Source organism: Zonotrichia albicollis, chromosome 7, assembly GCF_047830755.1.
Source record: "Zonotrichia albicollis isolate bZonAlb1 chromosome 7, bZonAlb1.hap1, whole genome shotgun sequence".
Classification (NCBI taxonomy): domain Eukaryota; kingdom Metazoa; phylum Chordata; class Aves; order Passeriformes; family Passerellidae; genus Zonotrichia; species Zonotrichia albicollis.
This window is the reverse complement of record NC_133825.1, coordinates 15,474,391-15,490,919: the sequence shown is the minus strand read 5'-3', so window position 1 is coordinate 15,490,919 and position 16,529 is coordinate 15,474,391.

The following is a 16,529-nucleotide window of genomic DNA, read 5'->3' as shown; positions in this document are numbered from 1 at the left end:
AGGTGCTATTATTGAGAGATTTGTTTTGGAGGTATGTGAGGGAGACCCTCCCAATGAGGGTCTGGGCTCTGGCCAGGCCCTGGCTCTACCTGGTTGGAAAACTGCCAACAAACCCAGATGTTTTCTGCCTCAAAACTATATGCAAGTCTCTTGGACTTGGCAATTTGACCCTATACCAATAGAACAGTTGGATCTATTTTTAAAGTGAGCTTGGACACCTTTCCTGGGAATGGATCTCCAGGTCCTCACTGAAATGAGGTTTGGCAGCTGTTGCAGGCTCTGGGTGATGGTGCAGTGTTTAAGACATTGATAATCATCCAGTTTCACAAGTGTTATTTATTATGTGTATTATCTGACTTTTATTGATTATTATTGATTACTGTCAGTATTATTGATTACTGTCAGTTGCTTTTTCACTGCATGTATTGTTTTGTTTTGACGTTCAGAGCAAAAGACATGCATATTATCTTAAAAACAGAAACAGGAACTGGCTCCTAAAGAATGTCTGAACAATGCAATATTTATACTAAAAGTATTTTAAAGGCTTTCTGTGTCACAGTGAGGGTGGCTGTGACAAATCTCTCTGGTTCCCTTACCTCAGGCCAGGGTGGTGAAAATGAAAAGGAGCGGGTTCGATGGAGCTGCCCAGAAAGAACTTTCATAAAGGGTGAGAAACAACAAACCTGGAGAATCCATGCACAATAAGAGGGGCAGGATCCAAGGACCCCAAGCAAAGGGGAAGCAACAATAGATACACTCAGGGGTGGAACATTCTGGAACTGTAACCATATGGGGGAAACAAGTAAGCACCAGGGGAACAGAACTTTGGAAACTTAACATAAAAACACCAATGGCTCATGGGGGAACTCTCAGGCTGGCCCTGAATTAAACAAATGATTCCCAGGGCTGGAAACCAATGCCTGGCTCTTTTGGGGTAAAATCCAGGTGAGTCTGAGTCACAGCTGGGCCAAATCCCACACATGAGGATCTCCAGGTGAGTGTGCAATGGCAAGGCCTGGCTGATTGATGGACTGAGGCAGAAGGGGTGCATGTGTTTTATCATCAGCAGCTTTAAAGGGGTCACCTGCTCACCTGATCAGGCATCGATGGCCTCCGAGCAAGCGAGGCCCAGGGAGAAGAGAGGTGACCTTGTCCCCACTCAGCCTTGGTGGCCAGGACAGGGACAGGGGCAGGACTGCCAGCCCATGGCTGTGCCTGGAGACTTGGAGAGGAAACTGAACAGAGGCCTTCTGTCCTACAGTATTTACCACCCTGATATTGTGTTCTACCAACCCTCTTCAGCTATTCCTGCTCCAGGCTTCCAGACAGACATTCAGTGATGCCAAGGCCAACATTCCCAGCTGCTGGACTTCCTCCTGCCAGGGCAGCACAACCCCTGAGTTCCAGCCATAGGGACTTTAGAACTATGGTCATTTATTTCCATTCCCTGAGAGACATTGGACATGATCTTTGTGTTCTCCCATGCTGCAAGACCCTTTGTAAGTGACATGATTGGTCTTGAGAATACAAAATTGGAGTATTGATTGACTGTATCCTGTCTTTCATGTGTCTTATCCTGTACCTAAGAGATAACCAGTAATAACCTTAAAAAGATAGTAATCTCCCAGGAACAAACTCTTTTAAACATGGGAATACATAAGCTTTTTTTTTTTAACAAAACGATAGGAGAATTGTTGCATATAGATAGAAATGCTATAAACGAAATGCCTTATAATATCTGCTGATTGGGCTGGGTGCAGCTCACAGCTTGTCTGTAAATTCCCATGAGAGGGAATCAGAGGAAGGAGAATCAATCTGCAGAACAATGTTATTGTAAAGAAAAACAGGTTCACACTCTCAAAACCAAGAAATCGGTCCCATGTAAATCAGTGAAGAATATATGTAAACCAACCAAAAATGGTGAGGTTTAGTGGAAATGCAAAATGCCATTTACTGACCAATGAGCTGTCAGAGTATTGTGAGCCAATTAGATCCAACACGGTGCCAGCTGATAATCCTATAAAATATGAGCTGTGAAATAAAGATGAGCCTTTTCTGGATAAAGAAACAGGTCGAGGCTGTTTTTATTGTGACAAATCAAGGGGGACTTTTCCTCAATTTAGCCTCCTAAAATAAGTGGCAATGCAGTTTCGTTCTCAATTTCTCTCACTGAAGCCCATTCTGGGGTCTTTTTCACATCCTTTTCATCTGTAAAGGTCCCTTCAAATGGAGGGTCCCCCTCGATGGAACTCTAACAGTGGCACCCTCGGCGATCCCAGCGCAGGGGGCACACGGGGGAAGCCGGCACCAGGAACTCGGCAGAACCCCCCGGCCCTCACCGCGGCCCCCTCCGCCCGCAGCGAGCCCCGAGCTGGGGCAGCACCGACCGCGGGTCCCACCTGGGCTGGAGCCGCCGCCCAGCTCCGCCGCCGCCTCGCCGGGCTCCGGTGCCGCCGCCGCTCCGCTCCCGTCCCGGCCAGACACAGCGGGCACGGCGCAACAGGATAAAGAAAATGTCTGGAGCGGGAGGGATCTTGGCCCTTTTGAGCAGTCAGCACGTGGGGCGGGCAGCGGGGGGCGAGGAAGAGAGGGGAGGAGGGGAGAAGTCAGATCCCTCCTATTTTCGAAAAAAACCGTTGTAAGAAAAAGGCCCCAGGCCGTTGGAGCTGGTGAAGAAGCGCAGCCTCGTGGAAGCCGCTCCTGGGGCTCTCAACAGTGAATAATCGTGGGGATTCTTGGGCTGGGCTGGGCCAGACCAGGTGCCCGGTACCAACAAAAGCGCTCTGAGCCTCTGCTGCTGCCCCTGGGCAGGCAACAGAACAAGGCCTGGCTCGAGGATCGGCAAAAGCCAGGCAGAGATCACTCACCGGAGACCGGAATAAAAGGACACGACTGGGAGGAATTATTTGAATTTATTGTAACACAAATCATGGCAAGAGAACGAGCGCTAAAGCAGCAGGGCTCAGCCTCGGAACCAGGACTGTGCCCTCGGCCCCCGGCAGCCGCAGCAGGGGGATAAAGGATCCCCGGGCCGAACAGCGGCTCTGCCCCAGCACGGGGATGTGTCCGGAGCCCCCGCTCCGGGCCGGGCTCGCAGGGCCGAGCGCGGAGCAGGCGCTGAGCTGCTCCTGGAGCTTCCAGCGCTGCTGGATCCGGCGGGCGCGGCACAGGCTCTGTCAAACCCTCCAGCTCCTGAACTTCGGGAAATAACAAGTGGTTTCTAAGAAGTGACTTTGATGTCACTGAGCCGGTGATTATGGATTAATCTCGCACTGGACAGCAGCCTTCACACCCTACTGCTCTGTGCATCACCCAAACTGTTTGGAGGTTGCTGCCTGGCAGCTCCTGAGTTGTATCTTCCTTGACAATCCTATCAGCCCCTTGTTTAATTATAAAAACATAAATAAAATGCAGAGACCATTGGCCCGGGTCTCAGGATTAGCATATCTTTTCCAAAGATAGGAAAAAACGATTGTTTCTGCTAAACCATAGATTTAAAAAGTTCATGTTGCGCACATATATTTTTAAAAGGAAAAGAGAAAAATAACAATTACTGTGCCAGTGGTGCTCCAGCCTATTTATGCTCTGTTCTTTCTCTTCTTGTAGCATCTCTAACGTTACTTAAAAAAACCCGAAACAAAGCAAACAAACAGACAAAAATAGAAACAAACTAAAACTACCCATTGAATTTAAGCTGAAAGAGAAGCAATCTGGCTGCAGGCTTGTGGCACTCCATTGCCTCCGTTCCAGTAAGGGAGCTCATCCCCTCTGCACTTCCAAGCCAGATCCCAAAGTCCTGAGTGAGCATCAGCTTTCAGCTTTTTGAACACTGAACTGTAAGAAAAGCTGCTGGGGAGGGCCATGCTCCAGGCACATCTGTGCCATTTCATCTCTCCAGCTCTCTCAGCTCAGCTCGGCTCTTTTCCTCTCCTTGCTGGCTTTGGCTCATGCATTTCTTGAGGGGCTGCCCTGCACTGATCAGAGCATAAACTGACCATCAGACAAACAGCTTCTGGCACTGTGGCTCTATCCGAAATGGACCATTTCCCAGAGGAATTCTGATGTCTCCATTTCACTTAAAATGGCTTTTAAAGGAACGAGGTTTGATGCCCTCCATTTCTAAACAAGGAGTTCACAACGCTCCTGCACTCCCTGCCAGGGGCACTCTTTGAGCCTTGCAGAAAGGCTTTAAAGCAGCACAGAGCTTGTTAAGCACCAACAACTTCATCCAAAATTCAAATCAATAGCATGGGCAGAGTGTGACTTTAAAATCTATTTTAAAACTGAATTAAAGAGCAGTTCCATTGCCATTTGACAAGATGAGAAAGGTTTCTTTAGCAGTTATTGAGATGACAAAGTAAGGGAGAGGATGGAGCATGGAGTGGGGGGAAGAAGGAGAAAACCTTCATTTGCACAGTGGGGTTTTAACCATCATGGTCGCATCTCAAGGACTTGTAGAAACCATTCTAATCTCAAGAAAGGAAAATGTTCCAGGATGTTTCTCATTTCAGCAGGAGCCTAAGGAAGCCCTCAGCAGCAGGAGATTGGGATAACTGCAAGGCTGGTTTCTGGAGCAGAGGGAGCACAGTGTGCTCCTCAAAGCCAGACCTTCACCCACAGCAGCCAGAAGGCAGAAAAAACAAGGACCCAACAAAGCCTTAAGTGGGGAACGGGTTATCAAGGGTTTTATATGGAAAGAACAGGGTCTGGGAAATAGGAACTGGAAGGTGAGAGAGGAAGGAAAACAGGAGGCAGTTGAGGCCTCTTGAAATCGAACAGAAAAGAGCAAAAAGGCAGGAGAATAGAGGAGGCAGAAAAAGGCTGGGACTAAATTCTGACACAACCGGCACGACCGCTGCGGCTCCCTGCCTGGGCACACGGAGCGGCTGCCGGCACACAGGGCAGCGCCGAGAAGCCTCGGCCCCGGAGCGGGCAGCATGCGCCGCTTGGTGCCCGCACTCGGCGCCTGCAGCGCTTTGGGCTCTGAGGCACTGAGTTCAAGTTCATGCCGTGCCAGCCCCGAGCCGGGCACGGACACCTCCCCCCCCAGCAGCCGCCCCTTTGCCCGCTCTCAGCACCGAGCGGGGCACATCCGACCGCGGGTCCCACATGGGCTGGAGCCGCCCCCGAGCTCCGGGTGCCGCCGCCGCTCCGGCTCCGGTCAGAGCCGCCGCTCCCGGCCGCTGCCGCCGCAGGGCGAAGCCGATCTGGGTGTGGGAGGGATTTTGGCCGTGTTGAGCAAACAGCGCCCGGGGAAGCAGCGAGGGGAAATGAGGAGAGGAGGCGAGCGAGGGAGCCTGGCCTGGGGTCACAGCAAGGACAACTATTTGGCAGGGAGCCCGAGCAGCTGGAACGCACACTGCGGTCATGATAAATACAAAGAGACGTTGTGCAGGGAGCCCGAGCAGACAAGAAGGAACCTGGTCGGCGTCCAAAGCACTCATGGAGTCTTTCCAGGGCACAGCAATCATAGCTTGTGAGTCAGTTAATTATTGTTTGTAAATGGAGATGTGCTGTTTGGAGATGTGCTGGTTGGAGGCCTCCTGAGGCACAGTGATCATGAAATTACAGTGTTCTCGCTATTTGGTGATATCAGGAGGAACATCAATAAAATTTTTACATTAGACTTCCTGAGGGCAGACTTGGGCCTGTTTAGGAGACTTATTCAAGTTCCCTGGGAAGCAACCCTTAAAAACAAAGGAGTTCAGGAAGGGTGGGCATGCTTCAAAACAGAGATCTAGAGGGTACAGGAGCAGACTGTCCCTGTGTGCCAAAAGAGGAGTCGAGGAGGCAAACGTCCAGCCTGGATGGGCAATGAGGTTTTGAAGGAACTTAGGAATAAAAGGAGGATGTATCAGCTTTGGAAGGAGGGTCAGATCTCTCAGGAAGTATTTAAGGGGGTTGCTAGGGTATATAGGGAAAAATTAGTGATGCCAAAGCTCAGTTTGAACTTAATTTGGTAACTTTTGTAAAGGATAATAAAAATGTTTTTACAAACATACTAATGGTAAAAGGAAGGATAAGACCAGCCTATGCTCTTCTTAAGATGCAGGAAGGGAACTTAGTAGTAACTGAAGATGAAAAGGCAGAGGTGCTCAATGCCTCCTTTGCCTAAGCCTTTAGTGGGAACACAGCTTATCCTCAGGACAAGTGTCCTCCTGGGCTGGTGGATGGTGCCAGGGAGCAGAAGGGGCCCCCTGTTATCCAGGAAGAGGCAGTCAGAGAACTGCTGAGCTGCTTGGATGTTGATAAATCTGTGGGCCCAAATGAGATCCACCCCAGGGCGATGAGGGAGCTGGCAGATGAGCTTGGGAAGCTGCTCTCCATCATTTACCAACAGATCTCTCAACTGTCATTGGCATAAGAAGGCCAGAGTCGGGACATTAATTTTAATTTAATTTATTATCAAACAAATCAGAGCAAGGGAATGAGAATGTAATATATGGTAGGGATAATTCATGTTATTAATGTATATAATATTGTGAAATCCAAACCATGTCTTTTGACCACCTTAGCCAGGAGCAGCTGTCTTATTCAGATTCAACAGGTTCCTGGAAACATATCTGGATAACCGCTGATGCCTTAATGTAAGAATAGAGGCTCCCAGGATGATGATCATCGGTTTCCCGAATTGTCAGGAGACACCCAAGAGCGATTATCCCCTTGCCGATTGAATCTATCAAGATAGTCAGCGGCGCCCAACTGATACATCCGAAGACACGACTTCCTGGAGCCTATTGACACTGACTACACACCTGGACCCGGCTTTCGTCCAGCTCTGCACATGGAAAGAAACAGCGATGCATATGAAGAGATACAAAGGAAATTTGGTCATCTTTACCTCGGGCAAAATAAACTGTATAAAACCTTGCTGCAAGAGGAAGCATGTGTGAACCGAGGAGGAGACTCTGACACTCTGGAGGTCAGATCCAGGTTCACCCAGTGTGACCTTGGGTTCGACACTGTATCTTTGGCTGTGGTGGTTTCGAAGATCGGACTTCAGTCTCGCAGACAAATTAATAAATCTTTGATAAAGTTTTGATAATTTTGGCTCATGATTTGATCATTTATTCCCGGTTTTTTCTTTTTTGCACAAGGAGGTTGGTATGCTGGGTTTTTCTATCATTCTTCTGACCATATTTTGAACACCACCAAGAATACAAAGCAAAACAAACAAAGCATTCAAAAGTACACTCAGTATCTCTATAAGGTCCCCCAGCCATGGTCCAAGCAATGGCTTTTACTCCAAAGGGTTAAAAGCTGTCAGCTGTCCTCCCTCATGTGCACCTGGGGAGGAGGCGAACAGCGAGTCTGAAAAATGATCCTTTGTGTCCTTGAAGTTTTCACATCCACCTTTGTCTTGGGTTTCTCAGAAAAGTTCAAGATCAGTTTTACAGACTGTAATCCTTTGGCTCAAATGGCCTCAGCTGGGTTATTCTCAGTCCTTGGTTGATTTGGAGTAGTGAAAAATTAGCATGCATTTAAAACACTTAAAATATCTAAACTTAACAGACTTATTTTAAGATCAACAAAACTTATATGTAAAATCAATTAACTCTAATAAAACTTAAACAAGAATCAGAAAAGCTCTACCCACAAATGCTTCGGATTGTCTCTTTTAACTAGTCTTTCTAATGTTCACAGCAACACTTTGCACACAGGTCATAAAATAAATGCTTATCATAAAAGCATAAATCTATCTAACATTACTTAAACTCAATAGCACCTAGACTTAATATTTTAAACTTAAATATTAAACTTAACAGAAATTAAAACCTTAACAGCATTCAACATTTAACAGAATTTAACATTACTTAAACTTAAAAAATCAGCTGATTTTAAATTCTACGTAACCTAGACTCAATATAACCTAAATATATACTTAATAAGCAATTCAATTCAAGTCACTTAGTAATAAACAAAACTTACTATAAAAATAGAATATGGCATTTATTATAACTTACTTATAGGCCTGATTCTAAAATACTAAACTAAAACAACTTTCTTTACGTTTTTGCTGCAGCATTTTTATCTTTGAATACTTTTAAACCTAAGGACCTTATTCAAGATATGTGGAAAAGATTATTTTAAATACAGTGCCTACTTTTATATTTATCACATCTAAACAAAGCTTAAAAAATACAAAAAACTACACTCATTACATCTTACTTATACAATCTTTACAACACATTTCCAACACTTCTAAATTTTTCAAAACACAATTTCAGTCTGATGCTCCACTAACTGGGCCATCCGGGCCTCTGATGTGCATAAACTGTATTTTGTTTCCACCACTATAACACTTTGCTGTTTCAAAGTTCTTAATCTTGAAAGAAATCAAATGCTAGGTGGAATATATAATTTTCAATCTCCTTATCCTGAAGCAGTCTGAAAAAGAAAGTTAATTGTATAGTCTGTATGTTGAAACATGTGCAGCACTCCCCCAACATGCCTGAAATTCTTCTGTTACGTTTCGTATTCGTTCCAAACACTGCTGGCTCTAGTCTTTGCTGAACACACCAGCAATCCCAATCATGTTAAAAAATTTTTTTTCCAAAGCAAATCCAACAAAGCAGCAGTCAAGGAACTTGAATCAATCAGTTCATAATCTTCTGGTTACGTTATTATGAAGCAAATAATTTTTCAAGTCAAAGCATAGTGTTGTACCATCAATTTTTTGCTCAAACTAAGTGTCCTGATGCTATAAATCTTGCTATTAATTGCTCAGTGTGCTGGAAAGGATGCTATAAATCTTGCTATTAATTGCTCAGTGTGCTGGAAAGGCTGGGCTCGCGCGAACTTCTGAGCTGCCCCCGCCGCCGAGCACCGGCCGGCAGTCTGCTAAGGTACAGTCTATTAAAGGTTGCTGGGTTTAAACGAAAGCTTCGCCGGCTGCAGGCGGAGGGAAGAAGCATTCGCGCTGAGAAAAAATTCTCCAGTCCCGCACCACCGTCCGCATTGCAGTGGGGTGCCCCCCCCCCACGCTGGGCTTCTTGTTTTGCGAGACGCCAGGCGGACTCACCGGGCGCGCTCCGTCCGTACTGCAGCCATGGCAACGCAGGCTACTCCTCTCGCGGCAGCTCCGTCGCCCCCTGGGCGGCCTCCCGCGATGTCGGGCCGGAGACAGGAGAGGGTGCCGATGCTGCAGCGATGACTTCTGTTGCTGCTTGGTCACTGTAGTCCATACTCCTGGGAAAGCCTCCCGACTTTCGCCTGCAAGCGTTCGTACCATGAGTGTCTGACCGGCATTTCCAGGACCAAAGTCCTGCAGCCTGGCACTCCCGGCGCTTGTGGTCTATGCTTCTGCATCGGTAACATTTCACGCGGCCTCTTCTATTTGCTGGTGCCGATGCGACTGGGACTTGGAGAGATGCAAAAGTGGCTAACCCTAATTGCACTATGTATTCCTGTACAAGCTTTTGCCAATAAGCAATAGATAACAACTGCTGGGGCTGGGACAGGATTGATTTAGTTATCTCATGGCAATCCCTTTCCAGAAGGAGAAGATTGGCTATAAAGATATAGTCTAACATTTGTTCGGCTAACTCACCCCTACTTCAAACCGATTAACAGTAGCTCTCGAATCAAAATCTGTAGCCTGCATGCTGCCTCCCCCCTGCGCCGCGGATGTAACAGGACAAGCCAGCTGGGCAGCAGCACCGATAAGCTCACCCTCCCAACTATTCACAGCCTGGCAAGCACAGCACCTCGGGCTAGCCTGCGCCAGGTCGCCCTCCGGCCCAGGGACCGGCTGGTTAATTTTCGGGAGCGGATCGTGCGTTTCTGGCCATGGCTGCTGCGATACAGCAGGTTCGGGAGGCTCAAAAGTGCCCTGTATAGGCTGCGCCAGAGCAGATAACAAAGTATTCTGCACAGCTGGGCTTGTTAAGGGGTGCGGCGAGGGCTGCAATAAAGCATTCTGCGCAGCTAGCAGTTCGCGGTTTACGACCCGCCATAATTTACCCCACTTCTTGGCAGTTTTATCACCATCTAAAGTAGCGTCCCACAATAAGTCACCAAATTTACGCCACTCTGACAACTCGTAAACTGTGTGGGGGTTAAGGAAAATTCCCTTTTCATAACCATAAGCTAAAAGTCCCGGTAATTCTTTCTGCAGATCTATCCCCTTCACCTGTCTCTTTTGTAAAAAAGCAATAAAAAGATCATATGTGGCTTGCCTTCCCATTACCTCTAGATCGAAAGCGCGCACTTTTGCAGCTCTCTCAAGGTCACGGCCGCACGTTTTGGCCAGGCTCGTCTGTTACGGACACCTGGAGCACGGCGTGTCTTGGCGTCTTTTCTTCCTCCTTTTTTTTTTCTCTGCACGCTTCTGCTGTTCCGCGGCTGCTCTTGTCCCGGCCGCAGCTTCGGACACACGGAACCCGATCCTTTTTACTCCATCTTCTCATGGTGTTGCAATATCACGTCGGGGTCACCATATATTGAAGATGGAGGGAGAAAACCCACCTTTCATTGATCATCATCAACTCCACTTTATTCGTCAATCAGGCATCTTTTATAACAGTGTTAATTCACTTCATGCATATTGCAAACCCGAGCTCACAATAGGTCAGAGATAACATACCAACCCCTCCTTATGTTTCCAATACCAAGATTTGGGTTCTCAAAATTATTTTTTGCTTTCCCAAAACAGCCAAAGATAGACTATCTACTTGTTATGAGAAAGCTGCCTGAGAACTCTGATATGCAAGGTTCTCAAGGTCTTCATGTTTGACACTTTTACATGTAATTAAAAACAACCTGAGAACCTCTGCTGTTTACAGAAACAGGTTGTGAGAACCTGTCCCCCACAGCTGCCTTCCAAGCCATTTCTGAAAAATCTCCAACAATTTATAACAATCTGGTGACCCTGACGTGATTTGCATTTGGGATTCGGGACCCCTTCCTGCCCGGACGGCGCCCCACTGATTTCAGCAGTCTGAGTGGGATTGGAGTCTGCGAGGCCAAATCAAAAATCACCAAACTGAAACTGGAGCCACAGCCAAAGAGGGATATAAATGGGCCCAGTTCTTGGAAACTCAAAAAGATCCAGGGGATCTCCGAGCCCAAGGGGCTTTTTCCACTCGAAAAATTGATGTCCACGAAGAATCCACACGGGAAAAGGAACCGTGAGTAATGCATGGTTGATTGGGGTGTGACCGAATGTGTGTTTGAAACGTGACTCTGTCACGAAGCAAGCGCAGACCCCAAGATTGCAGTTCCACCATCCCGTGAGGGGTGTGGTCTGTCAAGGGGGAAGCAGAACGTTTTGCTTGACACATGCGGGACCTGAGGCTTGGGGGGAGTTTGAAGAGGAAAACTGGTCACGGTTGGGTCAGGAGGGGGAAGAGACGGTCCTAGAAAACTCTAGGAGTTCGTCTACCTTCTGATCTGGGGAAATCAGGTAAGAAAACTGGAGATCAGTTGAAAAGTCAGCAGTATGGTTCTCCGCTTGACTGAGTAAGACTGGCGGCGTTTCACAAGCTCAGGAAATCGACATTGGACAAGGATTCGGGATTTGCAACGAATGCCCCAGCCAGAGGGGACAGGGTGAGAAAAATCATAGGAGGGATTTTTGGAAAAATGGGGTTGGGAAAGAGCAGGTTTCAGAGAAAACCCAGGAAAAATCTCCCCAGAAACTTTCTCCTGGGAAAGTTCTGCCAGAAGTCCCAAGAAATAGTCTGTTGGGGTGGAGGCTAGAACATTGGGATGAGAGCCCAGGAAGAGTGGGCTGATCCAAGGAGAAAACGATCCATTTTTGTATGGAAAAATGGGGAGGAAAGGAGATTGGAAAATACATGGTGTGGCCGGTGTTTGGCACATTTGAGGCTTGGACTTGCAAGTCCTTGTATGATCACGTATTTGATCACCAGTCACAGGATTTTGAGGAAATTGAGTATGCCAAGATGTGGAGGTACGCTTGTATGAGTTTATACCTGGTACGAGTCCTCCGGCGGGTGGCAAACAGGGGAAAGGAATGGGGACCTTTGGAAAATCTTCCACCTCCTTACCTTGTTCCTCCACCCCAGCCTGGACCACCTCAGGCACAGCCGGTGCCCATGCTGCCTCTTGAGGCAGCGATCCCGCTGGGTCAGCTCTCGGCACTGCTGCTCCAATGGGAGCAGGCTGCAGCACCTTCCCCTCCACGTGAACAAGCGGCGGCAGTGACTCCGCTCCCATGTGAGCAGCCGCTGCCGCTGACCCTTCCCAAAACCAAAGAAAAACAGGTAACCATCCCCTGACACAGCTCTGCCCCTGCCCATCGGACAAGGCAGCGGACAAGGAGGGCAACCACAGGAGACAGTGGGGATGAGGAAGAGAAGCCCGGCTTCTTCCCTTTACGGGGGTGCCGATGGCTGCGGGAGAGATTGGCTTTGTACATGCGCCAATCGACACCAATGATGTGAAGGCGTTCAAGAAAGAGATGGCAAAATTGATGGATGATCCTTTGGGGGTGGTGGAAAGGCTAGATGAATTTCTAGAGACCAGCATATATACCTATGAGGATCTCCAAGCGATCCTAAGATCGCTGTTTAACAAAGAAGAAAGAGAAATGATCAGGCAAGCCGCAATCAAAGATTGGGAAAAGAGAAACCCCAATGAGGGGAGTGGGGATGAGAAGTAGCCAAACCAGAAACTGTCCTGGAATGCCCAGATGGAGGAGGGGAGGCAGAAAATTATAAATTTGAGAAATATGATAATCCAGGGTATCAGGGAAGCGGTACCCAAGGGACAGAACATAAGCAAGGTACTCAGGGAGTGGCAGGGGAAGGATGATACTCCCATGGAATGGTTGGAGAGACTCCGCAAAGGTTTCAGAGTGTATTCGGGGATGGATCCCGATTCTCCGGTCAGGCTGGTTTTGCTAAAAACTCAGTTTGTGGCAAAATCCTGTGAGGACATTCAGAAAAAGTTAGAACAGATAGATGGATGGTAGAAACAAAGGTATTGGAGGCTGCGGCAAGGGAAGCACAAAAGCAGGAACAGGGCAGAGACACAGCGAAAAAGGTGCCAGCAAAGAAAAAGAGTTCTTCACAGGAAAAAGGATTGAACAATCAGAGGAGAGGTTTTGAGTGCTACTACTGAAAGCAAAAGGGACACATCCAAAGGAATTGTCCCAACAAAGCCAAAGACCAGACTATGTTTCAAGAAGATTAGAGATGTCAGGGGCTTTTCAGTTTGGGGTCCAGAACACTGAGGGAGCCCGTGATAAAATTAGAAGCAGGACCCCACAGGCAGGAAATGTGGTTTATGGTAGACTTGGGGGCTGGAACGGACAGCGGTACAACAGCTGCCGAAGGGGTGCTCTCTGAGCAACACTTCCATGATGGTAATTGGGGCAAAGGGGGAATCTTTCGAGGTCCTGATCATAAAAGATGTACAAACGGAAAACAAAATGCATACAGGAAGGGACTTAAACCAGTGATTGACGAGTTGATAAAGAATGGAATGTTGGAGCCGTGCATGTCTCGGCACAACATCCCAGTTCTGGCTGTGAAAAAGACAGACGGCAGCTTTATGCTGGTGCAAGATTTACAAGCTGTGAATCAGAGAACTAAGACTTGGTTCCCCATGGTCTCTAATCCTTACACTTTGTTAAACAACATTTATCTTGAGGACACGTGGTACAGCGTGATTGACTTGAAGGATGCTTTCTGGACTTGTCCTCTGCTGGAGGACAGCAGAGACTATTTTGCATTTCAGTGCGAAGATCCAGAGATGAATAGAAAGCAGCAACTTAGGTGGACGTGATTGGCATTTTTCACAAGCCTATTAGCTGAAAACTTTTGCCACACAATGCTACTGTGAAAATGCCTATTATATGATTGGCTCTTCTCAATATTAAAATGAATTCTATATGTGAAATACACCAACCACTTGTTTTTAAAATTTTTAAAAGTTTAATTAAAATAAAATGGTTAGAAAAATAGCAATATAATTATAGAGTAATAAATAATTTAGACAATTTGGATTAAGACAATATAAGACAATAAAAACAAACAGTTGCAGACAGTCTGGGTACCTTTTTCTAGGCAGCATAGGCCTGGAAAAGGACACACATTAACAGAGGATTAACCCTTAAAAGTAACAGCCAGTTGCACATTCATACACTTCATACATGATGCATAAATTCCATTCAAACGCAGGATTCTGTCTGGTCAGTGTCAGCTTCTTCCTCTGAATCCTGATGGTGTCTTCAGGACTGAGCGAAGCAGGAAGAATTCAATAATGGAGCAATAAATTCTTTTTCTCTGAAAGACTTGGGTGTCCTGTGGCTATCTCCATGTGAGTCCTTTCTTTAGAAGAAAAGTATCTTACATAGCATAGTTTCTATTTTAACATTTTGTCATAATCTAAAACTATTTAACACACTATTGAAGAAAGTTAATACAGCACAACTTTTTAACACAACACATATAATATTCATTTGAATATTTGTAAAAAGCCAATCATAAAATACGCATTTTTCACACTATATGAGTTATGTTGGAAAGTTATGGTGCATTAGTCTCTTTTAAGTAGTGCTATATTAATCTCTTTTAGGCAGTGCTGTATTAATCTCTTTTAAGTAATGTGGTAAATATAGTTTTTAGGCTACAGCAAAATATTAAAATAGAAACTATGTGATGTAAGATACTTTTTGTAACTAGCTTGAGAAATGGATAAGATAATCAAGAAATTCTTCACATAGAGATAACAGCAAGAACACACCAAAATCCCAAGAGAAGAATTCTTGCCTCCTTATCAGGAAACTGTCCTGGGGTGACTTTATGACACTCATAATCCCAATTGTCTGTTTAGCCCAGAAATAAGTTTTGCCCCTTTTGTAGCATTGTGTGCTTTATATCGGTTTATTGTCAAGTTGGTTATTATTTATAAGTTAAAATTTTGGTTTGGCCCTCAGTTCCCCCCATGTTCTCCCTCCTAATGGTTTGTTCCTCCCACCTGTTACCTGTCAATCATTGTAACCGTCCCCTCTCATGTCGAGAATCTTCTGTGTCAATCATCCCTCTCCTAACATATGATTTGTCCCCTGAGACTTTTCCCTCCCCTGGATCCTTCCTATTGGTTCTGTGTGTCCCTCGCTCCATCCCTGGGCTTTGTTCATTGGTCCCTTGTGTCCCCGTCCGTTACACCCTTCCCCTTTATAAGTGCCTCCCTAATGATTTCTACCTGACACCGTCACTGGCCCTGCCCGGGCTAATAAAGCGCCTTGGCATCCAAACGCGTGTCCACTCCTTCCTTCCTTTGCCTCAGTACTTCACAGTCCTGCTCTCGCCTGCATCACCACGCAGCAGATGAAGCCACTACTCAGGGTTCTCGCCAAGAACCTGGGAGTGGCGGTATTCTCAGTCTCCACCAGTCACTCCGGGAGCAGGTAGCTGGACCATCAGCTCCAGTGGCCGCAGAACGAGACTGCACCTTTAAGGCAGGTTCTGAGAGCAAAGGGGCAGAGAAGAAGGCACAGATTGTTATCACAAACTGCACTTACTCTGCATATGGCTGCTCATGGAGCTGTCTGCAGAACAGATGGCAAGGCAGAACTCTCCTTCCTTTTGGTTAATTTTTACCTTGCTGAGGTAGAGAAGTTCCCTGTACTGTGGGTTTTCCTTTTTCTTTGTTCCTGTTTAAACCTGCCCTGGACTGAACACCAGAAGAGCACAGGGAACTCACACCTATAACCCACCAGGTGGGGCCTGGCACCAGAGGGGCTGATAAGAGACTGATAAGAGACTGATAAGGGACTGAGTGAACTAAGCTACATCCCACAGAGGGGACTTTCTGAGTTTGTCATCTCTTCACACAGTGAGAGGTTCCATTGTTTGATATTGATCATTTTTTGTGCTGCTGAATGCTTTGCCTGTCAAATGAACAGTTTTCCCACTTTTATCCAAGGAAAGCTTTTTCCCAAACCAGGTGGAGGTGGGGCAGCTTGAATTTTCTTTCTAGAGGAACCACCTTTAGAGGATTTTCTCCCCAAATTGCCCTAAACCAGAACATTTTGCACCACTTTCTCCATCCTCCCCTCCTGCCAGCTGGCAGCACAGCCATTTCGCCCACTGGCACCAGCTGCCCCCTCTCCCTCACTCCCATTTTGCCCACTCTGAACTCCTGGAGCCACCTGCCCGCGGAACTGTAGCCGCCGTGGGGCCGCGCAATGGTGCAGGGAATGCTGGCAGGGATTCTTGGGCTGGGCTGGGCCAGGCCAGGTGCCCGGGGCCAGCAAAAGCGCTCTGAGCCTCTGCTCCTGCCCCTGGGCAGGCAACAGAACACAGCAGGAAAGGCTCGGGGCTCTCAAGAAAGGCAGCCAGAGATCACTCACCCATCATGGGCATAACAGGACAGGGGAAATTATTAGAATTTAAAAAAAAAAACGCTCAGAACAATGAAATGAGAAGTAGCCAAATCTTAAAAATGCACATTCCCCACAGCGTTTTCTCCTTCCTGGGCTCCAGTTTATCCCCGATTCCCTCCCTCCCTCCTCCCCACACAGTGGCACAGAAGGATGGGGGTGTTTTGGTTTAAAA